We start from the raw sequence: 15,896 nt of genomic DNA, 5'->3' as shown, positions 1-15,896 counted from the left end.
TTCATTGAGATTTGTGGCTGTGAAGGCTGATATTGGTATTCGTATTGGGAGATGTGTTTGAGTTCATAGGTCATGGGTAGTGGTCGATCCTAAGTTATGGGATTGGTAGCTGCTGTTGAGCTATATAGTTGGAGGGAAGTGTTCAATCTCAATGTTTGGTGGAGTATGTTGATTTTTGTAATGGGAGATGGGATCGTGAGTTGCTGTTGAGCTATATAGGTCAAGGGAAGTGTTCGATCGGGAGCTGCTGTAGATATATGTAGGTGAAGGGAAGTGTTTGTTCGCAATGTTTTGCGGTGTATTTTGATTTTTGTATTGGGGGATGGGATCGGGAGATGCTGTTGAGCTATATAGGTCAATGGAAGTGTTCGATCCCAATTTATGGGATCGGGAGCTACTGTAGATCTATATAGATAGGTCAAGGGAAGTGTCTGATTCCGGATAAGAATGTGTTTTGTGGTATTTGGTGAGTTTTGTGATGTCGATTTTTTTCGTCGTTTTGCGTGGTTTTGTATGGCGGTCGGTGGCTACATTTGTGTATATTTAGTTTCTCCCCACCCAAAAACCCCCAATTTCCCACGCTTCTCCCATTAGAGTCATTAGGCTTTTTGTGAAACCTGTGTGTGTGTTGTTTTTCTATGTATTTTCGTGTTTATGATACGTATGCGATGTTTTTATATCCGCCATATTGGAATTGTGGTTTATGGTCGTTTCCGCCATATTTGTGACGTCATGGGTCAAAGCCGACGGGTAGGATCGGACGCTTCTGTATTTCCGTGGTAGAAGTGGTAATAAGCAAGATCTAAATTACCAATAAAACATTGCGCAAGAATTAGTAAGTGTGGAAAGCTAAGGGCATTATATGTGGCAGGCAGGGGGAGGGGGATAAACAGGTCTAAAAATAAAAGATATAGGAAACTACAAGGGAGCGAAGCAAGGGGTAGTTACTGAAAAGAAATGCTGAGATCAAAGAAATTGACGTAAATTAGGGGCAGGTGGGTAGTAAGAACCAGGGACACATTGTAAGGCCAGGTCCCACAGAATTGTATCTTGAATAATTTTGTCCTGTGATCCCACACAACATTCCTAAGTAATTCCCTGCCTGCCTTTAAGGCCAGTCATTACTCTCTACCCATTCACAGATTAAAATTGCAACAATTTCATTTTATATGCTCACTGAATGCCACTACGAACCTGCAGTTAACATTCAATAAAACTGGGCTGCAACAGTTGTGGTAAAGAGGCTTCATCAACAGTCTCACATCACTACATTCAAAATATGCCTCCACAATCCTACATCAGGACTCCAGTTAGCTTCATACACATACTTTCAATCACCATTCCGTTAAGCCTCTCTCTCATCAAGATCCATTGACTCCAAGCTTCTACTCATTTCTCTCAACTAGACACACAAGATTTATCTGCATCATCATCTTATCACACCCGACTTCAAGTATCCACCTGAATGCATATCTGCCTTAGATGACCAATCTCTAAAATACTTTTACCACGAACTCCCCTTGTTTATCTAGGATAAACTTACATCCTTGGATGCAGGAAATGCATCCCTACATGGATCCGCACCCTATTCGCAACAAATGCCATTCTTATTGCTTGTTAGTGCAATATCATTCTGTATTTTGCATGCGGCCAAACCCTTATTCTGCAGTGTACATACTCTTACTGTAAGACCAAGAAAACATATCTTTTCACTATCAAAAACATCATTTTGACAATCAATTATTTTCCTTTTGAGGATAAGAGTTACAAACAAATCAGAACAGCTCTCTCCAGCGCCCCCCCCCCCCCCCCCACACACACACACACACACACACACACAGCAACTGCTGTATGGAGTCACAATGAGCCTGCAGTTTTTAATTTTCTGGAAAAACGGTATAACCTGATCCAAATTACTTACTCTTGTATCAATAGAATCTAAGAACAGTATTGTGTAAAGGATAGACAATATTCTGAGAAGCATAGATGATATTGTGCAATATCATGAAAAGGACAGATTGCCGCTCACCATATATAGGAGACATTGAATTGCAGATGGGCACAACGAAAACACAGCTGTAAAATTAAGCTTTTGGTTAGAAGCTTTTCTTCCAAAATAGAAAAAAAAAAACATATACACACAAAAACCACTGTCCCCATGACCAGACTGTGGACTGTAACTGTGCCAGACAGGAGCAGCAATTTGGTGTGGGTTGCTAGCGAGATGGGGGAGGCTTCTGTATTTATGCTTGTGGGAGCATGAAGGGACATGATGGGGGAATAGTAGCTAGGTGCAGTGGGGAGGTTTTGAGGGGCAGCAGGGGCAGGGATTGAAAAAGCACAGCTGTGGAGAAGGGAAAAAGAGTTGGTGGTGTGTAGGCAGAGCAGAAGGCTGTGTAGTGCTAGAGTGGGAGCAGAGATGGGGATGGGTTAGGATATATTGCAGGGAGAGTTCCCCTCAATGCAGTTCGAAAAAGCTGGTGTCAGTACGAAGAATCCAGATGGTGCAGATTCTGAAGCAGTCATTGAAGTGACAGCTTGTTAGCTGTCATGCCCACATAAAAGCAGCACAGTGGTTGCAGCTTAGTTTGTACATCACAAAAACACTTTCACAGGCAATCCTGCCTTTTATGGGACAGGAGATATCTGTGACCAGCCTGGAGTAGGTGGTGGTGGTGGGGAGATGTATGGGACAGGTCTTCCATGTACATCTATTGCACATAAACAGGCTAGGTGGCAAGGGGCCGGGAGCAGGGTTTGAGCAGAGGTGGACTGTGATATCGTATAGGCTCGGTGGATGTTTGGTTGGTTGGTGCTTTAGGGCACAAAACTGCTAGGGCCATAAGCACCCATATCATAATGTTAGGAAAACGAAGTACTAAATAAAAACCTGAAGCAAAAAAGACAAAAACCCAATCATGCATCTTTAAAAGAGGAGCACATAAGGACAAGGACAACCCTAATGAAAATTTCTCAAAACATCATTGAGATGGTGGAAGTCCCCAGGGGTCGTGGGATCAAATTTGCTTCGCCATGCTGCTGTAGCGAATAAAAAGTAAGACGCGATTGACACAATGCATGTCATCCGCTAAAATATCTGACAAAGTAGATGGCAAACATAGACGTAAAAATCATAGCATGTAAGCTTTCACGGCCGGCATCTTCATTAATTAAAACTTCCGGGCTGAATTGCCGCGGTCCGTATATAAAACTACTTCTCCTTCCTGACGTTTCGTTGCCGGCTGCGGGCAACATCTTCTGAGGTGAGTCGGCGACTGGCTGCTAGGCGCTGGTGGTCCCACTTATATAGAGTGCTTAGATGGCGCCACCACTCGTCACGTGCTTTCGACTTTAAAACTATCGCTGGCTAGTGCCATCTCTCTCGATTACAGGTAACCGATTGTCACGTTGTTGGTACAAAGTCGAACGCCATATCTTGTCTAGTTTTAATCCTCCTTCTTTTCTATTAAAATTATTTCCGTGTTTATAGATCTCTATAGCTTCTCTATACATGCGAGTGTAGTAATGTGAGGTCCTAGCTATCACGTTTGTCTCACTAAATTTTATTTTGTGATCACCGTCTTTGAAAACGTATTCCACTACAGCTGATTTTTCAATCTGTCCCAATCTACAGTTCCTTTTGTGTTCCGTTAGGCGGGTATTAACACTCCTTTTAGTTGTTCCAATATAAACCATGCCACAGTTACACGGAATTTTATACACACCTGGGGTGATCACGAAATAAAATTTAGTGAGACAAACGTGATAGCTAGGACCTCACATTATTACACTCGCATGTATAGAGAAGCTATAAAGATCTATAAGCATGAAATAATTTTAATAGAAAAGAAGAAGGATTAAAACTAGACAAGATATGGCGTTCGACTTTGTACCAACTACGTGACAATCGATTACCTGTAATTGAGAGAGATGGCACTAGCCAGAGATAGTTTTAAAGTCGAAAGCACGTGACGAGTGGTGGCGCCATCTAAGCACTCTATATAAGTGGGACCACCAGCACCTAGCAGCCAGTCGCCGACTCACCTCAGAAGATGTTGCCCGCAGCCGGCAACGAAACGTCAGGAAGGAGAAGAAGTTTTATATATGGACCATGGTAATTCAGCCCGGAAGTTTTAATTGATGATAGACGTAAAAAGCTAAAAAAATGGGCACTGGATCAGAAAGTGGCACACTGTCAACAATGAGAGCAGCAGAAACAGAGTGGGGCAGTGCGCCACTTAATAAATGGCAGTTCTAAAATGACAGTGTCCTATACACAGCCAGGCTAAAATGACCTCCTCATGATGTGACAGCCAAGAGGAAGTCGACCGTGCTATTGGGAGTGGTTTAATGTACCGATATTTGTTCACCTGAAGAGAAGACCATTGTGTACTCCAGAGTGACACTACATGGTAACAGACAGTGACACAAAGATCATCCGAGGAACACAATGACTAGTAAGAGAGGAAGGAGAGAGCTGCACCCTATGAAGCAGCATCAGCGTTCTCATTCCCTGGCACGCCGACACGACCAGGAACCCACAGGAACACGAGGTATTCTTGGATCTGTTGAATTAAAGGGTGGACTGAGTACAGCACATGAAGGATCTGAAGAGCACAGAGAGAATCTGAGCAGACAACACAGTTCGGAAATCCGTGTCACTGGATGTACTGGGCGGTCTGATGAAGAGTGTAGAGCTCCGTGGTGAAAATCTAGCACCGGTCAAGAAGCCAATATTGATAAGGATCATTGGCAAGTACAAAGGCCCGAAACTGTGGTCAGTCCTGGACTGTCGGTGTAGACATAGTCACTGTTTCCGAGCCACGCACGAAGTGTGAGAAACTTGCTACGATACACCAGGCCAGGAATAGTGCCCACAGGAAGCGAACGGAGTCCGAAATGAACGAGTATCTCGGCACAAAGCCAGACTGGCGAAGGGCTCGCATCCATGGGGAACGTGGTAGGGAGCGTAAAGCAAAGCTGTCAAAGCAGCAAATGAAATTGAACTCCAGGAGGCAACAGAGAAGAAAGGTGCAGTCCATACTGGCAGTCAAGGGAATCGTCAAAAAATGGAGCATAGGATGGGTGACCCAGCTCACCTAAAGACTGAGGAGAACATTCCGCAAGTAGGACCCAGGTAAGTCAACAGCCTCAGCAAAGAGACTCTCAAGGGGACTAGCATAGAAGGCACCAGTGGCTAAAGGCATCCCGCAATGGTGGACATTGTTAAGACGGCGTAAGATAGTCGGAGGGGTGGATGAATATACGATTCATTCATAATCCCGTTTCGAACAGACAAGGGACCGGTATAAAGAGAGGAGGACGGTCCAGTCTGCTCCCCACGAGGTATCGCATAAAACACGTAGATCACTGAGGAAGCGAGTACAATGAGCTGCCAGATAAGAGACATGGGAAGACCAAAAAAATTTCCTATCAAACATCAAGTGCGAAGAGTTTCATTGTGTCAATGAACGAAAGAAGGAATAGGCCGAGACGCAGAGACAGGGAAAGAAACTCCTGATGCCGCCATTTCTTACAGACAGTCTTGTCTGTGGAACACTGGACGACATTGTTGATGCCCCACGAGTAAAGATGATCAAGACATTGCTGAAGATGCTGCTCAAGTAGAAAAGAGAGCCAACATACATGGCAGGAGACAATCCATAATAGGGTTAATTACTACGGCACATAAGATTATGCCGAACAGTGAACCCTGAGGCAACCCGCTTTCTTGAATGAAAGTGTCCGACAGAGCCAAGCCCACACATAATCTTTAAAAATTCCTGGAAAAAAAGGGGCAGGCAACACACAAAGCCTCACTCATACACAATACAGAGGACCCCCATCTTCAAGCAGGTGCCGTACGCCGTCTCCAAAAAGAACATGGCCACAGTTTGGTACTTCTGCAAAAAACTGTTCCCAGTATGAGTTGAAAAGGTGCCGAGATGATAAACTGCATAGCAGTGCCTACGGAATCCACACTGGGCATTACAGAGTAGATTCTGAGAATCGAGTCACCACATCATCCTACCATCAATCATACATTCCATCACATTGCAGATGCTACTGGCGAGGGAAATTGGGCAGCAGCTGGAAGGAAGCTGTTTGTCTTCCCAGACTTAGGTACGGGAATGACAACCGCCTCATGCCAGTGACTGGGAAATGTGTAATCTGTCCAGATGTGGTTATATGTGTGGAGGAGAAAGCATAGGCCCTCAGGAGATAGATGTTGAAACACCAGAATGTGAATGCAGTCTGGCCCTGAAGCAGATGACCAGGATGAAGAGAATGCATGTTTAAACTCCCTCATTGTAAAAGCGGTACTGCAACATTCACAATTCTAGGAGGAGAGATCATCTTTGCCTCCGGCGGCCATTTCAGAGGGAGGAAGGCAGGATGGTAGTAGGTGGAACTCGAAATGTCTGTAAGATATTGGGGCAAGGTGTTGGAGATATCAAGGGGATCTACAATAACGTTGTTTGCTATGGTCAGACCAGGAACAGGGCAATGAACCACAGTTCCTGAAAGCCGATAGAGATTACACCAAACAACAGAAGAGGGATTAAAACTGTTAAAAGAGCTTTGGAAAGAAAGCCAGCTGCCTTTTTTTTTGGTATCCCTTCTCTGTTCGCATATTGCGTCGTGGCATGCCTCAATCCACCAGGGAACAGGAGCATGTCACAGCGAGGAAGAGGTGGCAGGTATGGAACATTCTGCAGCAGTAAGGATAGTGTTTCTAAGGTATTCTACCTGGTCATCAACGCAGGGAAAATAGTATTTATCGAAAGTGGCCAGTGAGGAGTAGAGCTGCCAGTCGGCTTTGGAAAGCTGCCAGTTGGTTGGATGCACAGATGGGATAGGCATTACCAAATGAATGACACGGGGGAAATGGCCACTTGAATGTGTGTCAGAGAGAACAGACCACTTGAGACAACGAGCAAGCTGAGCAGTACACATTGGAAGCTTCAAGTGTGAAAAGGAATGTACGGAATTGGAAAGAAATGTGGGTGTACCTGTATTCAAACAGATTAGATTGCGCTGGTTGAGCCCTAAAGTGGATGGTGGGCACTGAAGTTGCCAAGCAGCAAAAATGGAGGAGGAAGTCGAGAAGTAAGTTGCAAAATGTCTGCCCTGGTGGCAGCAGAAGACAAGGGTGAGTAGACAATGCAAAGAGAGGAGGTGAAACTGGAAAAGGAAAGACAGACAGCAACAACTTGAAGCTGGGTGTACAAGGAAACGGTGTGACTAGATGTTGTCTCAAATGAGCCAAAGTCCCCATTACAGGGTGTCGGTCAAAACGGACTAAAGTGAAGTGTGGGAGGTGAGAGTGATTGTGAGGGCATAGTTTTGTTTGCTGGAGGCAGAAAACAACGGGACAGAAGGATCACAACAGGAGCTGTAATTCAACCCTATTGGATCTGATGCTGCAAATGTTCCACATCCAATGACAGGCAGGAAATGGGTCAAATAAGGGGTTGACCCGAATGGCTCTCTCATTGAGGTAGATTGGACAGTCACAGGAGGAAGCAGCTTGATCAGCTCTGCAGTCGATACAGTGAGGTGAAGGAGGTGGACATTTATTCTCATGAGCTTCCATGCCACAGGTTTACATTCAGCTGTATTTTCACAAGATTAATGGGCCTGGCTGTGGTGCTCACATTTATACCAATGCATGTGATATATGGTCTGACAGCAATAGCTCTGTAGCCAGCCTTCATTTTCGATGGAAGTAGCACAGAGTCAAATGTGAGGAATAGTGTGTGAGTAGGCACTAAGTCTTTATCAACCCTTTTCATGACATGGTGACCTGCAGTCACTCCCTGGTCAGTAAGATAGGCTGCTATTTCAGCCTCGGTCAGACAATCATGAAGCCAAGTGTATCTGACACCCTGGGAGGAATTCAGAGTGTGGTGTGCCTCTATTTTAACAGGATAGCTGTGGAGAAGTGTTGCCCTAAGCAGGTTCTGTGCTTGAAATCTATCACCAAAAGTAAGGTCCCATTACACAACCAAGAGCAGGACTTCACATGACCAGCAATGGTACCCACACAATTCTGTACAACAAATAGATTAACTTTCATTAAATTGTGACCATCTTCCATGCGTGATGTCATGAGGTATACGGGTACAGCCAGGAGAGGCATCAATTCTATCACCTAAACCCATTTACATTTCTGGGATGAGGAATTCAACATGGAGAAATCCCCCATGATTCCCAGTGACATGCTCCTTCCCACTGGGGGGAGAAGTGAGGGGGGGGGGAGGGTTGGGAGGAGGGGTAGGCCTCATCTGCCTTACGTGATTGTCCACACCTCAGGTCACAACTCCCAGAATCTGGACAGAGGGACCAATTGGCATAGAGGAAGGTACCAGCTAAGGCAGTCATCCCTCCCTGGGCCTGGCCTTTACAAAGGGGTATGTAGGAGACCTACTTGTCAACCTGGGGCTGGGAATTATGCATTACCCAGTCACCTTTTATGTGTCAAACACATGGGCTGGCCTTCAGGGAAGAAGAAAAAGGAAAGAAAAAAGAGAGATCTTGAACGCCAAAGTGGAGGAAGGGAAAGAAAAGGAAGGACAGAGAAAGAAAAATGGGCGCACAAGATGAATCCACACACAGTTTTACCAAGAACTTTGGTTTCCCAAAGATGGCATACAACTAAGTCCCCAAGGGAGGGGAAAGGAAGAGCAGCTGAGGCTAGACATGCAGCATGGAAAAGGAAATAGTGCTGCAAAGGCTGGGGACCCATTGTAGCCAAGCATGTACTCACCAAGTAGTGCTGAGCGCCCTGGGAGTGAACCACTGTGAGAGGTGTTACCCTCCCAGCTCACCCATGCATTCTCTCTCCCATCACCTCCCACTAACACACCTACTGGCAACAAAAGAGAATCTCCTTCTCTCATGACTCAGTATCACCCAAGACTGGAGCAACTGAATCACATTCTCCACCAGGTTTTTGACTACCTCTCTTCATGCCCTGAAATGACGAATATCCTAGCCACTGTACTCCCCAACCCTCCCACACTAGTATTCCACTGCTCACCAAACCTATGCAATATCTTTGTCCATCCCTACTTCCAACCTTCCCTGTAAACTAACCTAGGTGCAACACCTGCCCCTTACTTCCTCCCACCACCATCTACTCCATTCTGGTCATAAGCATCCCATCAAAGGCAGGGCAATCTGTGAAAGCAACGAAGTGATCTACAAATTATGCTTCAACCACTGTGCTCCTTTCTATGTGGACACGGCAGATCGCAAGCTGTCTGACCACATGAATGACCACTGACAAAGTGTGGCCAAGAAACAGCTTCCCAACATGACTTCAACAACTGCTTGACAGCCTTTGCCACATGGATCATTCTCACCAACACTAATTTTCCTGAGTTGTACAGGTGACAACTCTTCCTGAGGTATACCCTATGTTCCCATAATCCCACCCACCCTGGCCTCAACCTTCACTAGCCTGTCCTACATCCACCTATCCCTTTCACTGCTCCCACTCCAGCACTAAACAGCCTTCTATTCCACCAATGCACCCACAAGTCTTTTCCCCTTCTCTGCCTCACTACCTTTCACCAAACCACCTAACTGACCTAACAGCCCTATCCTGTTCCTGGCACATTTGTAAATGGATTATGTCAAACTGTTGTTCACTTACAGATATGTGATAACTGAGTAGCCTTCTATATAGCTATGACCACCATCAATTTGAAGTACATAAGAATGCACACCTAATAACTGTTGTCTTGGAAATATGTGTAACAAGTTCTGATCATGCTGCACAACACAATCCAAGAGATCAGGATGAAGGAGCTTACAGGCACTCAACAGCAAGGTTTTCTGTGACACAGAGTGCCTACCATATCACAACTCATGTACCGCGATATTTCATATAGCTCTGCCCTAGTGTAAGTTCCCCTTAAGTTTGAAGACGGGAATTCATTCTCAAAAATATTCTCCCACCACAAAGTGTTCCTCAACATAATATTCATTCATCTTAATCCCCTCTTACTCAACTTTAGACCTACTTTAGTACTTTACTTTATTTTCTACCAAGCCAAATTCATATTCATCTCAGCTTAATCTAAACGATTATAGAGAGGGTTATGATCAACTTCAGAATCTTAATATTCCATTCTCAAGCGCCTATAGAGCACACTAAAACCACTAGTTAAAACTCTCTCAAGAAATCAAATTAGATGAAAGCACAAATGTGTTTTGACATGTAAAAGGATCACCACCATCTCCTGTAACTAGTGGCCACCAAGATTCCTTTTTCACCATCAATAATGACAATGCTTAGGAGCAAACCTGACTCTTTACAGAAAGAGAATATGTAGAGAAATAAATAGCATTTAAGTAAGAAACATTTGTATCAGCTATGTCAACTTCTTGCCAATAGCTCCTATAAGATTCTGTGCTGTGTCATTAAAACTCAAAGAAATGCTGAATAATTAATAATTTGAGAAGTGTCTTGATTAACACAGTGCTATTGTTACAACAATATATGAATTTGTTCTTAGTAATAACAAAAAAATTTAAAGGATAGTGACATTACAATGCCACAATTCAGCTAACTAGTCAGCAGCAGTTACACTTCCAATATGTACACCGGCTCTATAAAAAATAGCTACATTTAATGGCCAATCTGCAGTTATTTTAAATTAGTAGCTGACAGGAAATATCTTTAGGATGTTCCTGACAAAGGCTGGATCCACTGGCGGTGGTTTGTTAGGTAAAGGACTTTATTTTTTGTCTGCCTACAGAAACCTCATTTGTCTAATAGCACAGCAGTCCAGGTAATTTCGAACTTATGTTTTGACAGAGGCATGTGAAAGTTATTCCACATATTAACAATACACAGCTTCATATTGAGCCCATTTTTTATCTATTTTAAACAGCACCTTCACTATAGTTAGGCGCAAGTGTTTTTCATCTAATCGTTTATTTCAAGCACACAGGAGTAATTAATACTAAAAATTCTATAAAAATTGACTCCAATAGGATGCATCACAAACAGAACAGATGGGTAAATGAAAGTTAAGGTTACTTCTCATACAGTTACATTTCCTAAAACGAGAATGCCAGTTAGCTAGCAGATCCTATAATTTACACTTAGGAGCAAGTAACGTATTAATGAAATATATAGATTGCATAGGTGCAAAAAAGTAATATTGATATGACCAACACAAACTGCTGCTTTAATGTCATGCAAATTGAAAAGTCTTTCTTGTTTTTAATTTCAATAAAATGTTTTCTGTTGCAAGAAACGAGGGAACAGGTTCGTATGCTATAATTTACGCCAACAAGCTTTATCTCTTTCCGTTCGATGAACCATTTTATTTTTTATTCATTATTTCTAGCACCTCTGCACCTCTAAATTCTCTGATCTTAAGTGCGTCGTTCACAGTGCAAGGATCTCAAAAACCATCGTTGTAATGACAATTTGCATGCCTTCAGGGACACCAGCAATTGAGCGATTCTATTGAAAATCCACTTAATTGAAACGGTGGCAGAGCATGTATGTCCCTTGTTCCCTGTAACAGCGTTCTTGCAGCGGTATGGAAACTTCTGTCCTTTTCAAACTGAAAACATATATCATATGATCGAGGTGTGCAGATAAGTACGGGTTATTAACATACCTAATAACAAACAGCCATCACATATATATACAAAAATTCCCTGATTGCCAATTTAGGTAACCACAACTTCATCCCAACATAACCGCTAATTACAAATATATTAACGCTCAGTTTCCTTATGCATTAACTGTGACTCTACAGTGAATAATTTGTTATTTGTGTACTAATGTAATTGGATTGGGACTTCGGATATCGCACAGCGATATGTCGACTTCGCGATGTATTACACATATTTAATCGATACTTATCTGGGCGATAGATAGTCAACATCGATCTTTTATGGCGATATACTTCACCCGTCCACCAAAACTGTCGCCACCGCTGGTGGCACACAGCAAGTGTGTATTCCCAGTTTTTAGCGATGCAAAGTGTGAGATGCCACTTTTGTCACACCACAAAAAGTTCAATTTCGTTGTACTTTGTTGTGCCACATTCTTCCACCACTGCTCCCTGGTGACAGTATTTCTAAACACAAGAATTCTGTCGTAGTTATCGTACAGTAATTCCTACTGTACTCCATTCGATTTCAGTATTTTTCCTTTTATTACTGATAAAATTGAAGACAATGGCCGACAGCTACACTTCCAAGGCTTCTTGAAAAATTTTTGGACGAGTAAATAAGTAAACTCAAGATGTGTTGTTGTGGTCTTCAGTACTGAGACTGGGGTTTGATGCAGCTCTCCATGCTACTCTATCCTGTGCAAGCTGCTTCATCTCCCAGTACCTACTGCAACCTGCATCCTTCTGAATCTGCTTAGTGTATTCATCTCTTGGTCTCCCACTACGATTTTTACCCTCCACGCTGCCCTCCAATACTAAATTGGTGATCCCTTGATGCCTCAGAACATGTCCTACCAACCGATCCCTTCTTCTGGTCAAGTTGTGCCACAAACTTCTCTTCTCCCCAATCCTATTCAATACTTCCTCATTAGTTATGTGATCTACCCATCTAATCTTCAGCATTCTTCTGTAGCACCACATTTCGAAAGCTTCTATTCTCTTCTTGTCCAAACTATTTATTGTCCATGTTTCACTTCCATACATGGCTACACTCCATACAAATACTTTCAGAAATGACTTTCTGACACTTTAATCTATACTCGATGTTAACAAATTTCTCTTCTTCAGAAACGCTTTCCTTGCCATTGCCAGTCTACATTTTATATCCTCTCTCCTTCGACCATCATCAGTTATTTTGCTCCCCAAATAGGAAAACTCCTTTACTACTTTAAGTGTCTCATTTCCTAATCTAATTCCCTCAGCATCACCCCAACTTAATTCGACTACATTCCATTATCCTCGTTTTGCTTTTCTTGATGTTCATCTTATATCCTCCTTTCAAGACACTGTCCCTTCCATTCAACTGCTCTTCCGAGTCCTTTGCTATCTCTGACAGAATCACAATGTCATCGGCGAACCTCAAAATTTTTATTTCTTCTCCATGGATTTTAATACCTACTCCGAATTTTTTTTGTTTCCTTTACTGCTTGCTCAATATACAGATTGAATAACATCGGGGAGAGGCTAAATCCCTGTCTTGCTCCCTTCCCAACCACTGCTTCCCTTTTATGTCCCTCGACTCTAATAACTGCCATCTGGTTTCTGTACAAATTGTAAATAGCCTTTCGCTCCCTGTATTTTACCACTGCCACCTTCAGAATTTGAAAGAGAGTATTCCAGTCAACATTGTCAAAAGCTTTCTCTAAGTCTACAAATGATAGAAACGTAGGTTTGCCTTTCCTTAATCTTTCTTCTAAGATAAGTCGTAGGGTCAGTATTGCCTCATGTGTTCCAGTATTTCTACAGAATCCAAACTGATCTTCCCCGAGGTCGGCTTCTACTAGTTTTTCCATTCGTCTGTAAAGAATTCGTGTTAGTATTTTGCAGCTGTGGCTTATTAAACTGATTGTTCGGTAATTTTCACATCTGTCAACACCTGCTTTCTTTGGGATTGGAATTATTATATTCTTCTTGAAGTCTGAGGGTATTTCCCCTGTCTCATACATCTTGCTCACCAGATGGTAGAGTTTAGTCAGGACTGGCTCTCCCAAGGCCATCAGTAGTTCTAATGGAATGTTGTCTATTCCGGGGGCCTTGTTTCGACTCAGGTCTTTCAGTGCTCTGGCAAACTCTTCACGCAGTATCGTATCTCCCATTTCATCTTCATCTACATCCTCTTCCATTTCCATAATATTGTCCTCGAGTACATCGCCCTTGTATAGACCCTCTATATACTCCTTCCACCTTTCTGCTTTCCCTTCTTTGCTTAGAACTGGGTTTCCATCTGAGCTCTTGATGTTCATACAAGTGGTTCTCTTATCTCCAAAGGTCTCTTTAATTTTCCTGTAGGCAGTATCTATTTTACCCCTAGTGAGATAAGCCTCTACATCCTTACATTTGTGCTCTAGCCATTTTGCACTTCCTGTCGATCTCATTTTTGAGGCGTTTGTATTCCTTTTTGCGTGCTTAATGTACGGCATTTTTATATTTTCTCCTTTCATCAATTAAATTCAATATTTGTTCTGTTACCCAAGGATTTCTACTAGCCCTCGTCATTTTACCTACTTGATCTTCTGCTGCCTTCACTACTTCATCCCTCAAAGCTACCCATTCTTCTTCTACTGTATTTCTTTCCCCCATTCCTGTCAATTGTTCCCTTATGCTCTCCCTGAAACTCTGTACAACCTCTGGCTCTTTCAGTTTATCCAGGTCCCATCTCCTTAAATTCCCACCTTTTTGCAGTTTCTTCAGTTTTAATCTACAGGTCATAACCAATAGATTGTGGTCAGAGTCCACATCCACCCCTGGAAATGTCTTACAATTTAAAACCTGGTTCCTAAATCTCTGTCTTACCATTATATAATCTATCTGATACCTTTTAGTATCTCCAGGGTTCTTTCATGTATACAACCTTCTTTCATGATTCTTAAACTATGTGTTGGCTATGATTAAGTTGTGCTCTGTGCAAAATTCTACGAGGCGGCTTCCTCTTTCATTTCTTAGCCCCAATCCATATTCACCTACTACGTTTCCTTCTCTCCCTTTTCCTACACTCGGATTCCAGTCACCCATGACTATTAAATTTTCATCTCCCTTCACTATCTGAATAATTTCTTTTATTTCATCATACATTTCTTCAATTTCTTCGTCATCTGCAGAGCTAGTTGGCATATAAACTTGTACTACTGTAGTAGGTGTGGGCTTCGTATCTATCTTGGCCACAATAATGCGTTCACTATGCTGTTTGTAGTAGCTTACCTGCATTCCTATTTTCCTATTCAGTATTAAACCTACTCCTGCATTACCCCTATTTGATTTTGTGTTTTTAACCCTGTATTCACCTGACCAAAAGTCTTGTTCCTCCTGCTACCGAACTTCACTAATTCCCACTATATCTAACTTTAACCTATCCATTTCCCTTTTTAAATTTTCTAACCTACCTGCCCAATTAAGGGATCTGACATTCCACGCTCCGATCCGTAGAATGCCAGTTTTCTTTCTGTTGAAACGACATCCTCTTGAGCAGTATATGTGACCAAAAAACTCTTTCGTATCAATTTCTTAATTTGTGAGACGAGACAGTGTTTAAATTGTGGAGTATACGCAGAAAATAGCTTCTGAGTGTGATGTGGTTGGCGTCAAATTCAAACTTCGTTGTTTGAAATTTCGTTTTCGAGTCTACTTTTGTAAACGTTTTTGTGGCCTTCGATTTACACCTGTGCGAAATCTATTTTCGGAACCAGCATTAGGGTTTCGTCTTCCTTGCGTTTAACTCTCGTCACAGCTCTAAAGATGCAATCTGCACTAACAAATTCTTACCTGCCCATATGTTTTCAATTGACACCATACTGAAAGCTGTCCAAACACATAGGAATTGTGGCGTCTGTGTGAACAGAACCTCATGGTGCAACTACAATAAGCCACAAGTTGTGACTCCACATTAGTTGTTTGTATGAACTCATGGCCATCATGCCTCCGTCAAGTTATAGTGTGATATACAGGACATAAAATCCCATCTGAAACCTGGGATCATTTTTATGTTAATAATTGGCATCCAGTGTTCTACAATCGCGATGAAGTCATGAGATGTCCAATTGACTCTTTTATTAGAACATGTTAAGAGTCAATTGAACATCTCATGACTTTATTGCGATTGTACAGCATTGGTTCCCAATTATTAAGTAATAGTTTGTTCACATTGCCCCTAACATCATATCACATCAGGTCAATTTAAGTCCTTGATATCAACTA

General features: G+C 42.5%; 1 protein-coding gene across 1 annotated transcript in view; it reads right to left on the bottom strand.

Annotated features, from left to right (window-relative positions):
- Positions 1-11,844, bottom strand: part of LOC126175458 (ribosome-releasing factor 2, mitochondrial) — a 225,111-nt gene extending 213,267 nt beyond the window's left edge. Inside the window, exon 1 of the mRNA XM_049922265.1 lies at positions 11,646-11,844. The gene's annotated coding sequence lies outside the window, so the exon portion shown is untranslated. The remainder of the gene's footprint in view (positions 1-11,645) is intronic.
- Positions 11,845-15,896: the final 4,052 nt, after the last annotated feature.

This window comes from Schistocerca cancellata, chromosome 1 (assembly GCF_023864275.1).
Source record: "Schistocerca cancellata isolate TAMUIC-IGC-003103 chromosome 1, iqSchCanc2.1, whole genome shotgun sequence".
NCBI classification, from domain to species: domain Eukaryota; kingdom Metazoa; phylum Arthropoda; class Insecta; order Orthoptera; family Acrididae; genus Schistocerca; species Schistocerca cancellata.
Note: the sequence above shows the minus strand (reverse complement) of the source record. Positions and strands in the feature narration are given on the sequence as shown.